General features: G+C 36.2%; 1 protein-coding gene and 1 long non-coding RNA gene across 7 annotated transcripts in view; both read left to right on the top strand.

The window, feature by feature from the left end:
- The window catches only part of STXBP4 (syntaxin binding protein 4), a 167,972-nt gene that overhangs the window by 76,099 nt on the left and 73,511 nt on the right, over positions 1–18,362 (top strand). The window lies entirely within an intron of this gene.
- On the top strand, positions 1,429–17,581 carry LOC116669287. Its single transcript, XR_004326650.1, has 3 exons — positions 1,429–1,439; positions 5,372–5,377; positions 16,203–17,581. It is a non-coding gene; the product is annotated as an uncharacterized LOC116669287 (long non-coding RNA).

Genomic DNA, 18,362 nt, shown 5'->3' with positions numbered 1-18,362 from the left:
AGTACACGAGAGGTAACCACCAGGGGCATTGCAGCATCAACATAGACAAGCTGTTTCCCTTGGGAGGGGGAAGGACAGGAACTAAATTTCTTGTTTCTCTGGTTTTACGCCTGGAGCTGAAAGCAATCTGATACCACTGACCCCCACTTACGGTCACTTGATATTTAAAAAGGTTCACAGACAGTTTCAATGAGGAAAAGATGTTCATTACAACACAAGGGGCCAGAACAAGGACATATTTGTGTGTGAAAAACTTGAATCTCAGCCCCTACCTCATATCATAGTCAAAAACTAACTCTAATGGATTATAGATCTAAACATAAGAACTGAAACTATTAAATTCCAGAGGAAACTTCTGTGACGTTGGGTTAAGCAAAGTTATCAAACTGTATACCTAAAGTTAGTAAACTTTACTATACGTAAATTCTACCTCAACAAAGCCAATTTTTGAAAAAATATGCAAATACAATTTCTCATCCGTCAGATTAACAAAAATTGAAAAGCTTGACAGTACGCTGTTGGTGAGGCTGTTTCGAAACAGGCATTTTCATACACTGCTGGTGGTAATAGAAAATGGTATGCAGCTATGAAGGAGAATTTGGCATTTCCAACAAATCTATGCATTTACCCTTTAACCTGGCAACCTCACTTTTAGGGATTTAGCCTGAAGATGTACCTCTAATAATATTAAAATATATATGCATACAGGATCTTGTGGTGGCTCACAATGAAAGAGAATGTGACAACGAATGTATGTATATTCACATATAACTGAAAAATTGTGCTCTACACTGGAATTTGACACAACATTGTAGAATGACTATAACTCAATAAAAAATGTTTAAAAAAAAAGTGGGATCATAAAAAAATACATATGCACAATATTTATTGTGGTATTATTTGTAACTAGGAAATATTGGAAACTACCTTAATTTCTAAGCACAAGTGATTGAATGAACTATGGTCCATATCTGCAATTGCACACTATGCCACTGCAGGAAAGATAAGGAAGGTCTCTCCAAAGATACAGAGTGATTTCCAGGAGATACTATCCAGCAAAAAGAGCAGAGTATATATAGTATGCTATCCTCTATTAACAAGAGAAATTATCATGTGTTTCTGTTTATCTTTACAAAAGAAACGAGAAGAAGAATAAATTATGCAGCAGTGAAATTGGTTATCGACAATGTGGGTAGACACAGAGTGGCCAAGATGCAGGCATGAGTGACCTTTTTATAGTTTTTACTTTTGGGTGCATGTTAATATTCTGTGCATTCAGAAGATATATAAAGAAATCAATAAAGATAGGAAAGAGAAATGATCTTAAAGCTACAAGCAAACTGAAATAAATGAATTCATTTGCATTTCAAGTGAATACCATAAACATTCTAAAGAAAAAAAAAAACTCAGGTAACTTATGAACACAGTATTTGTGTTCAGTGTTTGACAGGTTGGGGTTGAGTTAGAAAAGAATTGCAAACAAATCCCAAACCATTTTTAGTATGTTTTGTTGTTTCAGAGGTGTAATCAAAGCTATTCTAAAATTTTAAGATGTAATATAAGTCTCAGAAAATGTACTCACTGTTGTTGAAAGCCAGGATCTCAATGAAAAAACAAAGACATACAAAATAGAATGAAGGAAGTCAGGAAAGAATACTGTGGATAGACTGGAACTGAGGGTATCATTGGGAATGCATAATTACTAAAATATATATGTATGTATGTGAATATGAATATTCACATGTGCCCATGTATATATGTGTGTGTGCACGTGTGTGTGAGTGTGTGTGTTCTAAGAAGCAGGCACCCCAGTAGCAATGAGCACATAGTATATCTAACTGCCCAGAGACCATTCCCCACTGATAGGATCCCAGGCTCCTTGGAGAAATGACTGATTTCAGGGCGGGGGGGTGGGGGTGGAGGTAAGTACAAAATGAGCCTGAAACATCTTATGCCAGAAAATAAGGAAATGCCCAAAATGATGGGAGCGTCACAAGGAACCAGCTGGGAGGGGTCCCCACTGGCCAATGTGGAAGTACTTGAGCACCAAAATAATTAAGTTTAGTAATGAATTACAAACCATTGAAAAAATACTGTTTGATGAGTCCATACCATTAGTGAAGAGATGAGTTAGTTAATGGGAAGAACAGAGGGCTTTTGCTTATTACAGACTACTGAGTGCTGACTGGTAACTAAAGAGAGGCTGCCAGATTTGGGAAGTCAGCATTTTGCACCTGTTTTAGTAACGTCTGGATCAGACTGGAATCATAAAATGCTAAATCTAGGGGGAATTTTTTTATGAAGAGCAGAACATTGACATATTTACATGGTTTTAAAGTAGCTCTCTATAAACTGCTTATTAATTGCAAGGGGAAAAACATTAATTATATAGTACTGAAATCAAGCGACTCCCAGACTGGTGCTAAAAATTGACAGCACCAGTGAGGAACAGACGACATATATGACTTTCAAATATGATACCTTGGAAAGGACACAACATCACCTGTGTAGTATTATGGCTGAGGATGTATGAACCCGAACCTGGCCACGAGGAAGCGCCAGACAAACCCCAAGTAAAGGACAGTTTTATTTTTTTAAGGGGGGTGTGTGTGTGAGTAAGAGATGGGAGAGGTAGGGAGGGGGTTATATTCTTTACAACCATCAGTGACAGAAAGCAATAGAAGAAAAGAAAGAGGAAAGAAGAAAGGAGGGAAGGAAGGGAAGAAGGAAGGAAGGAAGGAAAGACAGATTGAAGGAAGGAAAGACAGATTAAAGAAAGGATGGGAGAAAGGAAGAAAGGACAAAAGAAGGAGGGAGCAAGGGAGACAGAGAAAGGAAGGACGAGAGACAGGAAGGAAGAGAGAAAGGAAGGGAAGACAGGATGAAGGGAGAGGAGGGAAGATTCTAGATTAAAAGGGGCTAAAGAGATATGAAAACTGAACACAATACCTGACCCTAGACTGAATCCTGTATTGGAATGGGGGGATGCTGTAAAGGATATTACTGGGTCAATTGGCAAAACTGGAGTACAGATCGTAGGTTAAAAGAATTGGCTCTATGTTAAACGTCTTAAATTTGATGGCTGTTCTGTGCTTGTGTAAGAGAACATCCTTATACGTAGAAAATACTGAAGTTTGTAGGCGTAAAGAGCCATGATGTATGTAACTCAGATTCAAATGGTTAAGAAAAAAATTGTGTACACACACACACACACACACACACACACACACATATGTGAGAGAGATTGAGAACATGCAAAATCTCAGCGGCAACAGCCTTGAAATATCAGTGGTTTGCAAGAATACTTTGTTTCCCACTCATGAACATACTGGCAAAGGGGTAAATCTGTGAATTAGTAAATCTGGGCAAAGAGTGTAAGAATTACTAGTCCTATTCTTGCAACTTTTCTGTACATTTGAAGTTATTTTCAAATAAAAAGTGTTTAAAAGTCCTCTATTTTTTGGCCAGGTTTTAGACCCCCATTTTATTAACTTTTTTTATACTTTAATTGGTATGCCTTTTTAATTCTGTATCTTCAACGCCTGCGCCAGTTTCCGTGGCCAGACCTTTTTACATTTTAGTGTTTCTTTGCGTCCTGAAAGTGGACATTTATAAATCTTTTGTTAATTTTTCCATGTAGAATAAGGTGGGGAGGGGTTCTACATTTAATTCCAATTTCCTTTTCTCCTAAATGCTTAGAGCGTAAAAGCTTTATAATATTAAGCATACTTAATAAAATATGGTAATACGCATAGTATAAATGTGTATAGCACATTGTTAAGCACTCAACAAATATTATTATGGTCATTATTAGTAGTAATAGGAGGAGAAGGTGGGCACATGAGCTGCACCAGACATAGAAAGGAAAGCACATTCCAGGCAAAGGATGCAGGATGAAAATTATATGGTGTGAAAGGGAAAGTCCTGTCTTTAGAGTCAGGACTTTATATGCTAATTTTACTATTATTTGGTAATATGTTTGTGTTCATGTCTAAAAATGTGATGATAATGTCTGTCTTATCATTTGTTCATAGCACTTGAGAGTTTAAGAGCATAAAACTGTCAGAAATATAGTTAAGTTCCTAAATAATAAGTTTTGATTTATATTCTTTTATCATCATTACCATTATCTAATCATTATTAAAGGCCCGGGAACATAAGGGAAACATGGACAAGTGAAGGTGTTAGGAAATAAACGTGTGGAGGAGTTGGTATACTGGGGCCAAAGCATACAGGCACCTGAATACCAGTCTGAGGCTTTGGACGGTGCACTGCCATTGAAGACATTTGACAAGGGGAGAAACAAGATCTACATGCTCTACCTGCAATCCGACCTCTCTTTCCTTTGTACTCCACGTCCAACTTTTTGGCCCTACTTTAAAAAAAAATGCAGAATTTTGCCACTTTTCACCACTTCCATCTCTGGTCTGAGCCGTCATCATCTCCTGCCTGTGTTGTAATTATAGCTTCCTGCCAGATCACGCAGCTTTTACCCTTGCCTACCCCCATACAGGCTAATCTGAACACAGCAGCCAGAAATATTCTTTTAAAACTGAAGTTAGCACTCTCCAGAGCTTTCCATCTCACTCAGAGCTAAAGCCAGAATCCTACAAGTAGAGGTCTACAAGCAAATGTCAAAGCCTGTAACAGCCTCCTTGATCTCAGTCCTATCCCCCTTCCCCACACTCCTCTCGCCTCGGTGACCTCATCTTTTACCACTTTTTCTTCTCATCTCCCCTACTAGTTCTCCAGCCCCTCTGACGTACCTGCTCCAACTCTCACTGTTTGTGGATAAGTTTTTTGGTATTCCTGATTGCTGTCTCATGTATTATATACTTTTATGGATTTGTTCTTTCTATCCACCAATTAGAGGTTAAGCTTCATGAGGAGGTGAGCTATCTTTCATTTGTTCTCCAATTTATCTTATATCAATCACTGACATAGAGTAGCAGGTGCTCAATAAATATTAGTGAATGGATGAAGAGATGAATAAAGAAAATTTACTTTAAGAAAATTAACCTACAGCAATTTTGGAAGTAACCGGGTATCAGATAAGAAGCTTCTATAATAGTCTAGCCCTGCACTGTTCAATAGAAATCATTAATGAGATATTTTTACATTCTTTTTCATAATGTATCTTTGAAGTCCATTACTATTTTTATGATTATAGCATATCTTAATTTGTACACTAAATTTTTATTAGAAATACTGCTGTGTTTAGATTTAACAAGATTTGTAGTTGAAAAAGTAGATTCGTATACCCAAATATGCCAAATAGAGTTAAAAAGTTTCCAGTAACTGAAATGAATGCTGAAAATCTTTTACTTTTAATATTTAAGTCCATATTGGCAAAACTTTTTCATATTTTTAGAAGACTGTATCTTTGAATTAAAATCATTTCAAAGCTACATCTTTTCTATCACTGATTCTAGTCAACTCAGTATAAATAACATCAAATTCAAAGGAGTATTGCATATATTAAAAGCAACAGTAAATTTATCAATATCAACTAAACATAGTTCAAAATTTTTCAAGTGTTTGGAACTAATTTATGTAATGTATCAATAAGTGAAATCTACATATAGATTTATGGTAGACATACATAAATCATTATTATGATTTACAATATGAAGAGTTACAATGTTAGTATAACTTCTTATACTTGTCTAGTTTCACAGATAAGCTTTCTCTTTCCCTAAAGCTTCAAATTTAGCTCATTCATGTGCAGTGTGATATTGATAATAAAATGTAAATCACATTGCCATTTTTTGCCTTTGATTACTGAATATCAGGCAGTCATTCCTTTTGTTTTAAGAAAATCTTCCATTGGAGTTAAAAGTACAGTAAATCTTTATAAAGCTCTTCCAAAACTTAGCCAAAGAGCACTGGCAAGGAATGCAGGATCATTAAATTCATTGTCTTTTAAGCTAGTGAAGATTCATAGAATTTGCACATATATATTAAACAAGGTGAGCAACTGTATCCATGATGTTTTCATACAATCAACTTCAGGAACTGAGCAGAAAAATTTTTTCAAAATGTATCATACACTGGCATGAAACAATAAAGAAAACAACTTCTTGTTTGGAAATGTCAGTAAATCTGAATTTTTGATCCAACATAACTACAGTATCATCTATCATGATTTAAAAAAACTTCTCTCCATTATCCAGTTGAAACTCTTGTTTGACAGATGTAAAAGTTAAAGTAGCTACACCATAAGTCTATTTTTTTTTTTTAAAAAAAGCTGCAGACTGACAACTTTTTGTTGTAAATTTAGGAGTCCTTTAAGACAACACCTGACTAAAGTATGAATTTGATAGTGTCTCCTCTATCACATGACTCACTGAAATTAAAGTTACTTGTAGCTTCTCAAATTTTGAATCAATTGATCATTGATATTGTTAAAGAGTTCTTATATTCTGTGGGCATTTGTTTTGTGACTTAATTGAAGAACTTCCTTTTTTTATAACATATTTCTTCTAATCTTCTATCATAACTGAAATTATCATGTTGATCTAAAAATGGTTTATTCTTTTATGCAAAAAATCCAAGCCATTTTATAACTGGCCAAAGTTAACAAATGTTGAATGTTTGCCTCTGATTTCAGGTGACTAATTTCATTGGTTCTTATTTGACTATTTGCAAAAATCTCTTAGTTGTTCACTTTTCATATGCTAAAAAAATTTATACAACAAACAGCTTGGTAAATTGCAGTTGCATTCATTATGAAATTTGCAACATTTCTTCCAGTCTCTTTTTTTAAATCCTGGTTATATCACTAGTTAATTCATCTGTATGTTATTCTGCATTACTAATATATCTTCATTTTAAATTAAAATTTTTTCCATACCTACTTTTTTAAATACAAAAATAATTTAACTACATTCTAATAAAAATAAGTATTTCAGTTTAGTTACCTATCATGATTTGCACAGGTGTTACTGTAACTGATGCTTCCTGCATGAAATATGTAGATAAACATACTATTGTATAAAAATTTTTTTAAATTGATTCATTGAGAGTAACCAGATCAGTTATGTGTCTATGTATACAACATACATAACTCACATGCCTGACACAAACACTACAATTCAACACTAATGTCTTAAATAATGCAATGATTAAAGTGAAATATAATTCTACCAAAACAATAAAATCTTGTGTAATGGAAAAATATTTTACACTTATTAATTTTTTAATTTAAATGCAAACTAATGAAAATTAAGTTAAGAAATCAATTCTTCAGTCAACTCGGCTATATTTCAAGTGCTCAATAGCCACATATAGCTAGTGGCTGCCACACTGGACAGTGCATGTCTAGAACTCTGCATCCTTACTAATAAAGAGTGGTCCAGGACCAGCAGTGTCAGCACCACCAGGAACTTAGAAATGCAGAGTCTCAGGTCTTACCTCAGACCTACTGAAACAGAATCTGCATTTAACAAGTCCTTGAGTAATCTATATGTACCTTAAAATTTGGAAAGTGCTTGTCCAAATAACAGACAGTGGAGGATTTAACTGGGTAGTGGCAAGGGGATTATACCAAGTACCCCAGAGCAGTCTATGTGAAAGATGCCACGAGGGTAAAGTCAGCCAGACTTAACAGTGACAGCACGTGCAAAAGTAAACAGAGAAGGTGGTGAAGGCCTTGTAATTTGGTGACTGAGAGGCTGTAATAATACAATTAACAAAATAGGAGAAATGAGATTGAGAGTAAAGATGTTTTAATTCATAGTGTTATTTGATGCATATTTTCCAGTTTTAGCAAAAATCATTTGAAAGATATGTATATGTCTATGTGTACAAACCTGAGTGCCTGCATCCTGACACAACTCTTCATTTCAGAAACACACACTTGCAGTAAAAACATACTGCCCAAAATCAACCTAAAATGTCCATTTTTCTAGTATATTGATCATGCATACCATTCACCTTCTCTTATGTACGTAGAATGTTAATATTCTGTTTAAAGGCGATTTCAGTGATACGGACTTATTGTCAATGAAAGAGTTCCTATGCTTTAGAGAAAACACTGGCTCTCCATTTTTCCAAGGATAGATTCCTTTTTCACAATGAGCAAAAAAGCCTTTAAAAATTGCAAATAGAAAGTAAGGTGATTAATTCTTCTCTTAAAAGCCTTTAGCAGGGAGGATGTGGCTCAGGTGGTAGAGTGCGTGCTAGGCATGCATGAGGTCCTGGGTTCGATCCCCAGCACCTCCTCCCAAAATAAACAAACATAACTGCCTCCCCTACCCCCGCCAAAAATAAAATAATTAAATAGTGCAATAATAAATAAATTAAGTTTTTTTTTTAATTTTAAAAACCAGACATTTGAGATTTGTGAAATTTGGCAAAGTTTCTTCCACCTTTTTTAGTATCCTTGTGAAGATCTTGACATGAAATCAGTGCAGTACTCATAATTACACCATATAAATTCTTTAAGTACATAGATAACGTAATTATTAAAACACCACTAGATTGATTTTCAATTTATTTTACAATGATGGTTACCAGTTGCTCCCAAAGGGAGAAGAGAACACAATTTGGTATCTTCTGTTCACTTAAAACTTTTCATTGAATTATTGTGAGACAGTGACCTGATCCTAAAAATAGAATAACCTCCCCTTTTGAAGGTACATTAGCTATTTTAAATTATGGAAATTAATTTACTTTTGCTTAGTGTAATGACCAAAATGAAAGCAATGAAGAACTAAAAGAAAGGGAGATAAGGAGAATGGGGAAAAGGAAGGGAGAGTGAAGGAAGAAAGAAATTAATAAAACGAGAGAGCAAGCTGAGAAGGGGCCCTTTTTCACGGGAAGGGTCAGGTACATTGGTATTCTTTCCAAACAGGGATGGCTACCAGAATACTCTGCTGTCTTGTAAAGAATGGTGGTACTGTTCTCTAAAATCTAAGTATTCTTGATGAGTTTTTATGCCTTATGGAATAATCCAACCTTACTGCTTAAAACCATGAGCACAGTTTCCCATGAAATTATATACACTTCTTGGGTTTTTTTTTTTTTTCCATCAAGTTCTAACAACTTTTAACAGGCATGGGCCATTTTTCTAACAACTTCCTTTGATCAACTTTCTAAAACCTACTCTCACACTTAAGTTGTTTTTAAAGTTCCTTTCAGCATAGTGTTATGACCTAAGGCAGCAATGAATTGGTGAACAGTCCAAAGCCAAAATATTTAGCTTGTCTGAACCAGTCTTTGCCCTGAAGAAACAGGGGAAATTGTTCATTTGGCAACTTCTCTAAGTTCAGATAAGCCCCGATGTAGTTGGCCTCATCTGTGCAGAGGTTGGGTTGAACGCTTGAGGAGGATGTGAGGTTCTGAGGCAGAAATGTGAGGTCAAATCAGCAGCACAGGATTCTCTGTGGACAGTTGAGGTTGGGCATGAGCTTAGATACAGCTGGTACAGCCGGCATGTGAGCTCTCTTGGTTTATGGGTTAAGCAACAGAGGAAACTAAGAACAGATTAGCTATATCTCTAAAACAAATGACAGTATGCGATTACTAAAGCAGTATCCGTATTTTCACACTTTGAGAGACTGTGTTCCTTTCTGCATTTATTGAAGAAACAGTGAAGTCTCAACTTTTTAGAATTGGTATGTGATCTGAACTTTTTATAATAGTTCAGTGTGGAACTAGTAGATATTCCAAGATGCCAATCTCATTTTTAGAGGAAAAAAAGAAGAAAAATGCATGTATTTGATTTGTCAGTTTTTTTCTGTTCTAAAAGGGGACTGTAGTAAAATGTCCCTGTGTTCCCATTTCAGATGGTCACTTGTAACCTCAGGATGTCAACTTGTATTTTCTATTAAAAACCCTCTTTGCAAAGATCCCTCCTGCTATTCTTTTTGCTGTCCCAGCCACCTCCTTCCATCCGCCATCCCCTAACACCTGGCAACCACTAATCTGTTCTCTATGTCTATAATGTTGTCTTTCCAAATATGTTATATAAATGTTATCATATAGTATGTCACTTTTGGGGATTGGCTTTTTTTCACTCAACATCATTTCCCTGGGACCCATCTAGGTTGTTTTGTATATTCATAGGTTGTTCTTTTCATTGCTGAGTGCCTATCAAACTGGTGAAATCCTATTAAGGTTGATGAATGATACCAGTGAAATTTCCTGGTTGTGATATTCTGCTGTACTAACGCAAGGCACAACCATTGGAGGAGACCGGGTAGAGAGTACAGGAAACCTTTCTGTATTATTTCCTACAACTGTGTATAATCTGCAGTGGTCTTAAAATGATTTTCTAAAAAAGCAAAACCAAACCAACAAACAAAACACCCTCTTTGAGGAAAGAAATTGTAAAACTCTTAAAATCATAGCCATCTGAGTGGAGGATCTTATTAAACAAACCTGGTTGGGTTTATGTTTTAACTTTATGAGAATTCCCTTTATGAGAATCAGAGACATGACCCTTGTAGTCTCCCATGTTAGACTCTGCCCAAGAAGCTGCCAAAGTTAAAGACAGCCTGTTTGGAAAAGGAGGCGAAGACAGCCCCGTTGGCATTCCTGTTTGCCCCGACAGCAGCCATTTCTGGTGACTCACTGGAGGAGAATTCAGCGTTCTAAGCAAGCTCTGGCAAACAAAGATGTATATTTCAGAAGACCCATTTCCAAATAATCGCCTCCTTTTAAGCTAGTTCTTACGATGATAAGAATTCTGAGAGAAATATTATTGTCCTATTGATACTGTAAGAACCCATTTTAACTATGTGAGAATAACTAGAATCACAGAATTTTCAGGGTTGGAGAAATTTGGAAGGGAAGTGATCTTACTCTTCATAGAAACCTTTTAGTTCAATTTGATTACAGTATTTTCAGTAATTGATTGGCTTAGGGTTTTAGGGTTCTGGGGTCCGTGTTGTGAGCAACTTATTTTTTGGCTGCTCAGGGACCACATTCAGCATTCTTTCATCAGTTGCTTCACTCATGCCTGCAGTAACTTATGAGGGAGATTTGGCAAGGCTTCACATATTTAATGCTCATTTATATGAATGTTCTATGAAAGCTAGACATACTCCCTAAAAGGAGCTCTCAATCGAGTAAGAAAAATGAAAAAGAAAAAAAGAAAAATAGAGCAAAACCATCACTTCCTAGAAAGTAATTCATAATAGGTGCCTTACAGCTGGTGAGTTGCCAGAGGCTTGACTATATACCAAAATAGATGTTATCCCTATAATTTTCCTTATTTTAACTAAAAACAAACAAATACAGATCTCTAAAATTCCACCAGTCAGTTACTAAGAGAGCACCTTTCAGGGTGTATCTCAAACGTCTATCTAGGTGCCAAACATTTTGTTGTTTCTTAATGTTAGAGCAATATATATTACCTTGGGTGACAAACTAGTAAATTTTACCCAAGGAGGAAGTAGTGATAAGGCAGTTAATACTATAAAACTCCTATCTTGGCAGTTGAACATGTGAGAAACATTTTCAGTACTCTTATTTTGCTGTGGGACTCAGGACCTTGTGTTAAATGATTTATTCACAAACTATTTTAGAATGAAAAACAAGACTTCTCTAGTCGCACCTAACCCTACTTAAATAAATTACCCTATGTGAAAATAAGGTACATACCTTGATTCATGGCCATCCAACATTGTCCACAACCAGAGATTTCAAATTAAATTGTGAATTCCGTCACATTCCCTCATACTGAAGGCAGCTGATTTCCTGACATGGTGACTTTCTGTCACTCCAGACCATATATGCTCCTTATGTCATCTGCAGCCCCCTCCTACTATACTTTTCTTCTTCACTTCTCTTGTATTCGTAATCAATAACTTTTCCCCCTTTTCCCACATCATTTTATAAGATCTCTTTGCACTGTAGTTATTAACACTATTTCTATCAAATCTGTTGCAAATATTTCCCCCATATGCAAACTGCGTTTTTAATTTTTAACACTTTTAAACACTGGTGTTTTTGTGTTGTCAAATCTATCTTTTTTGTGTGATTTCACCTTTTTTTTTTAAACTTTTTAAAATTTCATCACTATCAGACACATATTTACCTACTTTTCCTCCCATGCCTCTCTTTATTTAACCCGTCTAAGAAATTGTTCTGTTTGGTATATGGTATGAGATGAGGGTCTACACTTTATACTTTTTCTTTTCTAAGTAGTTTGTTGTTACAACCACTCATTGTTTTGTGGTATTTCCATTACCGCTAATTAAATTCTCATGTAATCTAGGGCTGTTTGGGGCTATCTGATCTTTCCAGTTGCTTTGTCAATAAATATATCTTGGGTGAATGAATGTTTTATCTAACTTTTCTTTGGCCAATACCAACTTTTGTAGCTCCAGACAGGCCTGAAATCCTTGGGCCATGTCCCACCCTGTTTGCTTGTTTATTTGTTTCTTTCTTTCTGTCCTTCTTCTTCTTGTTTTTCAGCGTTTGCTTACCAGTTCTCGCTGACTTTTTTCTTTCAAATCAACTTTAAGAATCATGCTTATTATTTAAATCTTACTCTATCTAGATTCAAATTTGAAATTCTTGGGTAGGTTTCTCTAACACAAACAAAATTTGACAAAGCTTTGATTCCAATTGAATTAGAACCCTAAAGTTTAATTTGGAAGGAGTATGTTTCTGTTTTTAAGCCAGAACTCCCTTAAACGCTAAACTTCAGATGAATTCTAACTATTTAATAGCTGGAAAAGTAACTTGGGAGCAGTACTAGGTTTCAGTGAACAGGGTTTAAATTTCGATTACAAAAGGAAATTTCAAATACTGTAAATGTTTCCTTTCAGTACTTTTGTAACTAGAATTGGGGAAATAGAAAAATAGTTTTTTCTTTTATATCAGCCTTCAGTAAACCAGAAAATACATGTGTAGGATTAAATATATTGTCAAAACAGAGTGTTAACTAATTAATATTTATATTGTGAACGAGTTCACGTGGTAAAATTTATCAGATAGGTGTACTTGTGTGCCTGTCTTTGATTAGGGACTTCTGTTTATAAACGGAGATTGAACATTGTTTCTTTGATTTTCTTTGATGTTCAGAGGCAGAACTTGATTTTACACCTTTTGGAGAATGAGGCAGCTGCAGATAAAGAAGATGACAGCTCTTAGGAGGGTTAATTAGAGCTAATTATAATTTGATTGACCTGTTTTTCCTCCAGAAAGCTTAACGAAGTCTTCCTTTGCAAAGTGAGGATTTTGCTTTCTCATACAAATGAAAGAAAATCTTTGTTTCTTGGATCTACAAATAATCTATTACTTGTGCACACTTTACAAAAAACTGTCACCATGTAGATCACAGAATCAGGGATATGGGGTGGGGTTGGAAAGAACCTTAAAGATTACATAGTCCTTGAGAGTATGTATTTATTATATTAACTTATGATGGAAAATTGTAAATGTTAGGGAAATATAAACTAGTGTGCATAATTTTTAAATCTCTACATTTTAAATCTATTTAACAAAAAACCAAGAAATAAAATTGTCAAACACCATAAAGTATAGTTGTCCTTTTTTGACCTTGATATTTTCTTTATTCCATGTGGTTTAGATGTAATCTCATTTGCTTGATGAATACTGTAAAAGGATTTTGTTTAACTTATATATGAAAAGAGCATAATGAAATGATTTGCTTCCTGTTCTGTGATGTCTTACAGATCATGGTTTATAATTATAAGTATTTAAATGAAATACAGTTCTACTTGTATTCCCGTAAAATTGAAACCTTTTAGGAAGAACTTTCCCATGAAAGCTTCTTACCTCATAAAGTTCTCTAAGGCAATTATTATATGTGAAAAACAAAACAGTTACTTTCATTGTCTGTCAACACAGTTATATCTCATGTTTATGTTAAATGGAGCACCTGTTAATATTAAATAGGGTTTTACTCTCAGACAGCTTGTGTTCTAATTTGGGCAGTCAAGATGTTTTGACTTTAGAAAACTAGGTAGTAAAATATTTAATATTTTAATGACAGTTCAACACAGCAGTAGGAGGCACAAAGTAGTATGTGATTAATTACAGACAACAGATATTATTAAGAATAAAAGGAAGGGAAAATCATTGTAAGCTGAAGTGGTCTGGAAAGATTGGAGAAGTTAAAATCAGGAATAGATTTTGCAGGCTAGAGGAGGACTGGATGAAGGAAAGAGAGGAAAAGTCTATCCATCTAGTGGAAGGAATAATGTGCTTCAAAGCGTTTTCGAGGTGGGAGAGTTTAGTCTGGTAAACTTGGGACATGAATGTACTTGGATAGGGTGATCCTGTAGGAGAGTTGAATATGCTAAAACCAGAAAGACTGATTAGGAGCAAATAGTGGAGAACCTTGAAGTATGGAGGTTGAGGGTGTGTTTATCATGTACCATGTAAGCAATATTTTCCCTGGTTACCTTAGCTTCAGTACCTAAGCAATATTTTAGGAAAATTGATCATTCCAAAGTATGCAGAATACATTATAGTGAAGAACACAGTAGGCAGTATGATTACTTATATGATTTTCATAGTACCTAAGCATGGGGGATGAACACATGAACAGTGGTGGTAAGAATGGATATTAAGGAATGTTGCAAATAAATCATGGAAGAAGACTTCACAGTGCTTAGTAACTGGTGAGGTATGGTGGTGGAATAATGGGCTTGATGTATGCATCGAGGAGGAGTAAGAAAAAGGAAAGGAGAGAGCACGTATCAGAGTCATATATAAAGTTCTGTGAATTCATCTTCTCCCCCAAGTGTGTCCATGGTTAAGGGATGGGTAGTAGATTCATTTTGTGAATATCTAACAAATTACTTTCAGATCATCCATTTGGAGGAATATTAAACATATTTAATAAATTCAAAACATAAGTTCAGGAAACTGGATATAACTTGCTTTTAAATACTTTTCCTTCAACAGCCCTCTTCCTGCAGTAACCCTTAATATTTTTCACAAGCTGTAATGGGATCGAGACCAAGAAGGGTTTTCCAGTGAGTGAATGTAGGAAGCTGATAAGAGAAGTGTTCTTTGGGGCTCTGGTAGCATAAGTTACATTATACTAAAACATATTATCTCTTTGCAGCCTCCCTTTTCTCCTGTCAGCCATTGACATTTTGAAAGATTTACTGATTAGCTTAAAAATTACAGAACTTCTAAGTTTAGTGATGTGGGTGTGCTGCCTAATTACCCATGTGAGACTGCAGTTAGAGCTTTTTCCTTCTACCTTCGGGAGCCGTTACGACTCACCGCTAGAGAAGGAGCAGTTTTACATAATTGTTGCTAATGTTAAAATAGACGTGTGCATATGATATTTGCAAACAACTTCTCTAAAGTTCAATAACTGGTATTACTATTTGAGTACCTCAAGGAAGCCCTCAATTATTTGATCTAGTCTAGGCCTCTAGTCACACAGGTGATTATGTGTGTGTTTCAAAAGCAGTAAAGAGGAATGGGGGAAAACTGTACTGAGAACCTTCATGGTTTCTTTAACCCTCTTGTGAGAGTCATTTGATCTTATAAAGTAGGTGTTATTATTTACCATTGTACAAATGGACAAACTGAATCTTAGAGAATTATACTGCCAAAAAATGAAAAAAAAATCACAGGTCTAAGATTCTAACCTTATATCCATGTATCTCGTCTAATACCCATGTTTTTTATTCTGTGTCATTTTAGTGTCTTAAGGAGGGGGATGTGCTGTATGTGGAAAAACAGCATATTGTCTTTTGTCCAAGCTTATGCTGTTTGAGTTTATACTGCCCTTTGTCTCAATACAATCACATAGCTAAATTCAAAGTATTTGTAGCCTACAAAGATGTTCGTTAGTTTGAATTACACTTTCAAAGAAGAATTTGTTCTGCTGGTCCCTGAAGACTCATTGTGAAATCGTGAGGTGGAAAATCCTCATTTTGCAGTGGGACAGTGTGAGTGGAGGGCGCTTCCTCAGTGTCACTAAAAAAATGTTAGGTCAGAGATTTGACCTCATGACTCAGGATTCTCTTCGAGTACATTTGCTCATATTGCTTAGTATTAAAAAGCATAACGCTTATGTTGATTTTTCTGATTTAATATTACCTCTTAGTTTCTCATTTATTTTCTAAACTTTCTAAACTGAATTAATCTCTACGTAATACAAAGTAAATCAGTAAACTGGCTGCCACACTTACCCTGATGGGATTTCAGGCTTGTGGTGAGGTACTGGGGAAATTCTGACTCAATTGTTACTGACACAGGAGGCTTTGCAGTTATTAGAAGACAGCCCAGGAGGAAAAGAAAAAAACGGATTTATGTGATCGTGTATTGCTAAGAACGGCGCACTGCTACTCTCTTTTCTTTACTGCTTCCTCTAAGAGTCGTCATTTCAATGCACTAATCTTTTAAACAGCCATTCAGTGGGAATTGGGCTAGAACTTTGCTAAGGGGTCACATTTACCAACCTGACAGTTATACATTTACAAAAGAAATAGCATGAATTTATTCAGCATCAAAACCTCTGCATCTTTTTACCACCCAACTGCATTTCACACCATATTACCATCAGTGCACTATAATGGCTATATAAATTCCATCCAGACTCTTCATTTAATTAACTAGCATTCTTTGAACAAAAATAAAAGTGCTGTTTTTATAGAGGAATAAAAGCTGCATGGAGTGAGTGTGAAGGAGACAAATCATCAAATTAGTTATTCTTCATTGCAGCTATGAAGAATTCTCTGCCCCTCCTCTTTCTCTTCAGTGGCAGGTTTTTTTTTTTTTTTTTTCCAAGCTTGATTGAATGGAAAATGGGGAACAGTGTAACAGGCTCAGCGGTGTTTGAATATATTGTAATGGCCACATTCTAAGCTCACACGGGGCTGGGCACTGATGAGAAGCTCACCTACAAGTGATTTTTTTTTTTTTTTTTAACATTTTCTGTAGTTGGTAGCCAAGACCATGAACTTTGTAGTTTGACTGTCTGGATTCAAATCCTAGCTCAGCCACTTACTAGCTTTGTGATTCTGAGCAAGTTACTTAACCTTTCAGTTGCCTATTAAAAAGGATACTAATAGACATACCTCACACAGCTTGGGGTGGATTATCTAAGTTGATCCACGTGGAACATTTAGAGCCGCGTCCACACATCCTAACCCATTACCTCCTGTGTGCACAGCAGCAGTCTAATGTCAGGTCAGTCAGCGGTGGCACTGGTGACCCTTGATCACCTGGGCTGGACTGGCTGATGGGGTAGCTAGGTAGATGTCCTTTATTTCCTTAGGTATTTCTTTCTAAAGATACCTTTTATTATTACTTTAAAAAAAATAAGGAAATAAAGTTACTTGAATCAAGGGTATAGCAGGCAGTTGGGTGGCCACATCTCTCCATCCTGCACCTCCTGCCGAATTTAGCTTTCTAAAGCACTGTGTCCTCATCAGTTTCTGCCCGGGCTTCAAGACTTCCCCAGATCCAAGCACCTTTGCCTGTCATGCGATTTCTAACAGAGCCCAGCCCTCTCCCTCCCTCTCTCCAATCTTTTTTTACCCATTGCTCCCCTATTGGAAGCATCTACTCCAGTCAAAAGTGATCAGTTGTCATCTCTCAGATGCACCACATTCAGATTCCTTCTTGTCCCTCTTCCTTTGCCCACATTGTCTGTTTTGTGGAACGTGTCCTGCCCTCTTCCTCCACTTATCTAAGTCATACTGAATGTTCCAAGCTGAACCAAAAAAGGGAAACGACTTTTTGCCTTTTCCCCTTTGTATTTTTTAAACACATAGCATGATTGTCTGGATGCAGTAGGTGCTAAGTAAAGTTCTTCTTGAAGATGAACTCTTCTGTTTGTTCTCCCTTCAAACTACATTTAGAATCTAACCACTTCACACCATTTCCACCACTGCCACCCTTGTCCAAGCCAAATCCCTTTTTGCCTGTCCCCTTCCTCTTCTCCCTGTCCCACACTTGTCCATCCCTGTGATGAGTTGTCTACTGTCAACACGGCAGCAAAAGTAATCCACTTAAAATTGAAGTCAGATCATATCACTTCTCTTCTCAGACTCTCCAGTCACTTCCCATCTCACTCTGAGTAAAATCAAAGTTCTTACAATGGCCTACAAAGCCTCTTAAGGTCTGCCCCACCACTGCAACGTGATCCCTGCCCAAAGTCCCGTGACCACTTTGCCCTCATGTCCTTCTTTCTGTCCCCTACTGCTCTCTACTTCTGCCACACTGGCTTCCTTGCTGAAGATGCAAGGTACTGCCTCAGGGCCTTTGCACAAACTGTTCCCTCAGCCCCCTTTGCCCAGAAAATACCTCCTCTGATTAAACATCTTCTCAATGAGATCTTCATTGACAATCCCTAATTTACTGTCTGTCTTCCCAAACTAGATTGTAAATTCTGCGGGGGGGGGGGGGCAAAAGGA

The sequence above is a fragment of the Camelus ferus genome, chromosome 16, assembly GCF_009834535.1.
Source record: "Camelus ferus isolate YT-003-E chromosome 16, BCGSAC_Cfer_1.0, whole genome shotgun sequence".
Classification (NCBI taxonomy): Eukaryota; Metazoa; Chordata; class Mammalia; order Artiodactyla; family Camelidae; genus Camelus; species Camelus ferus.
The sequence above is the reverse complement of the archived record's forward strand: the minus strand, read 5'-3'. Positions and strand labels throughout refer to the sequence as shown.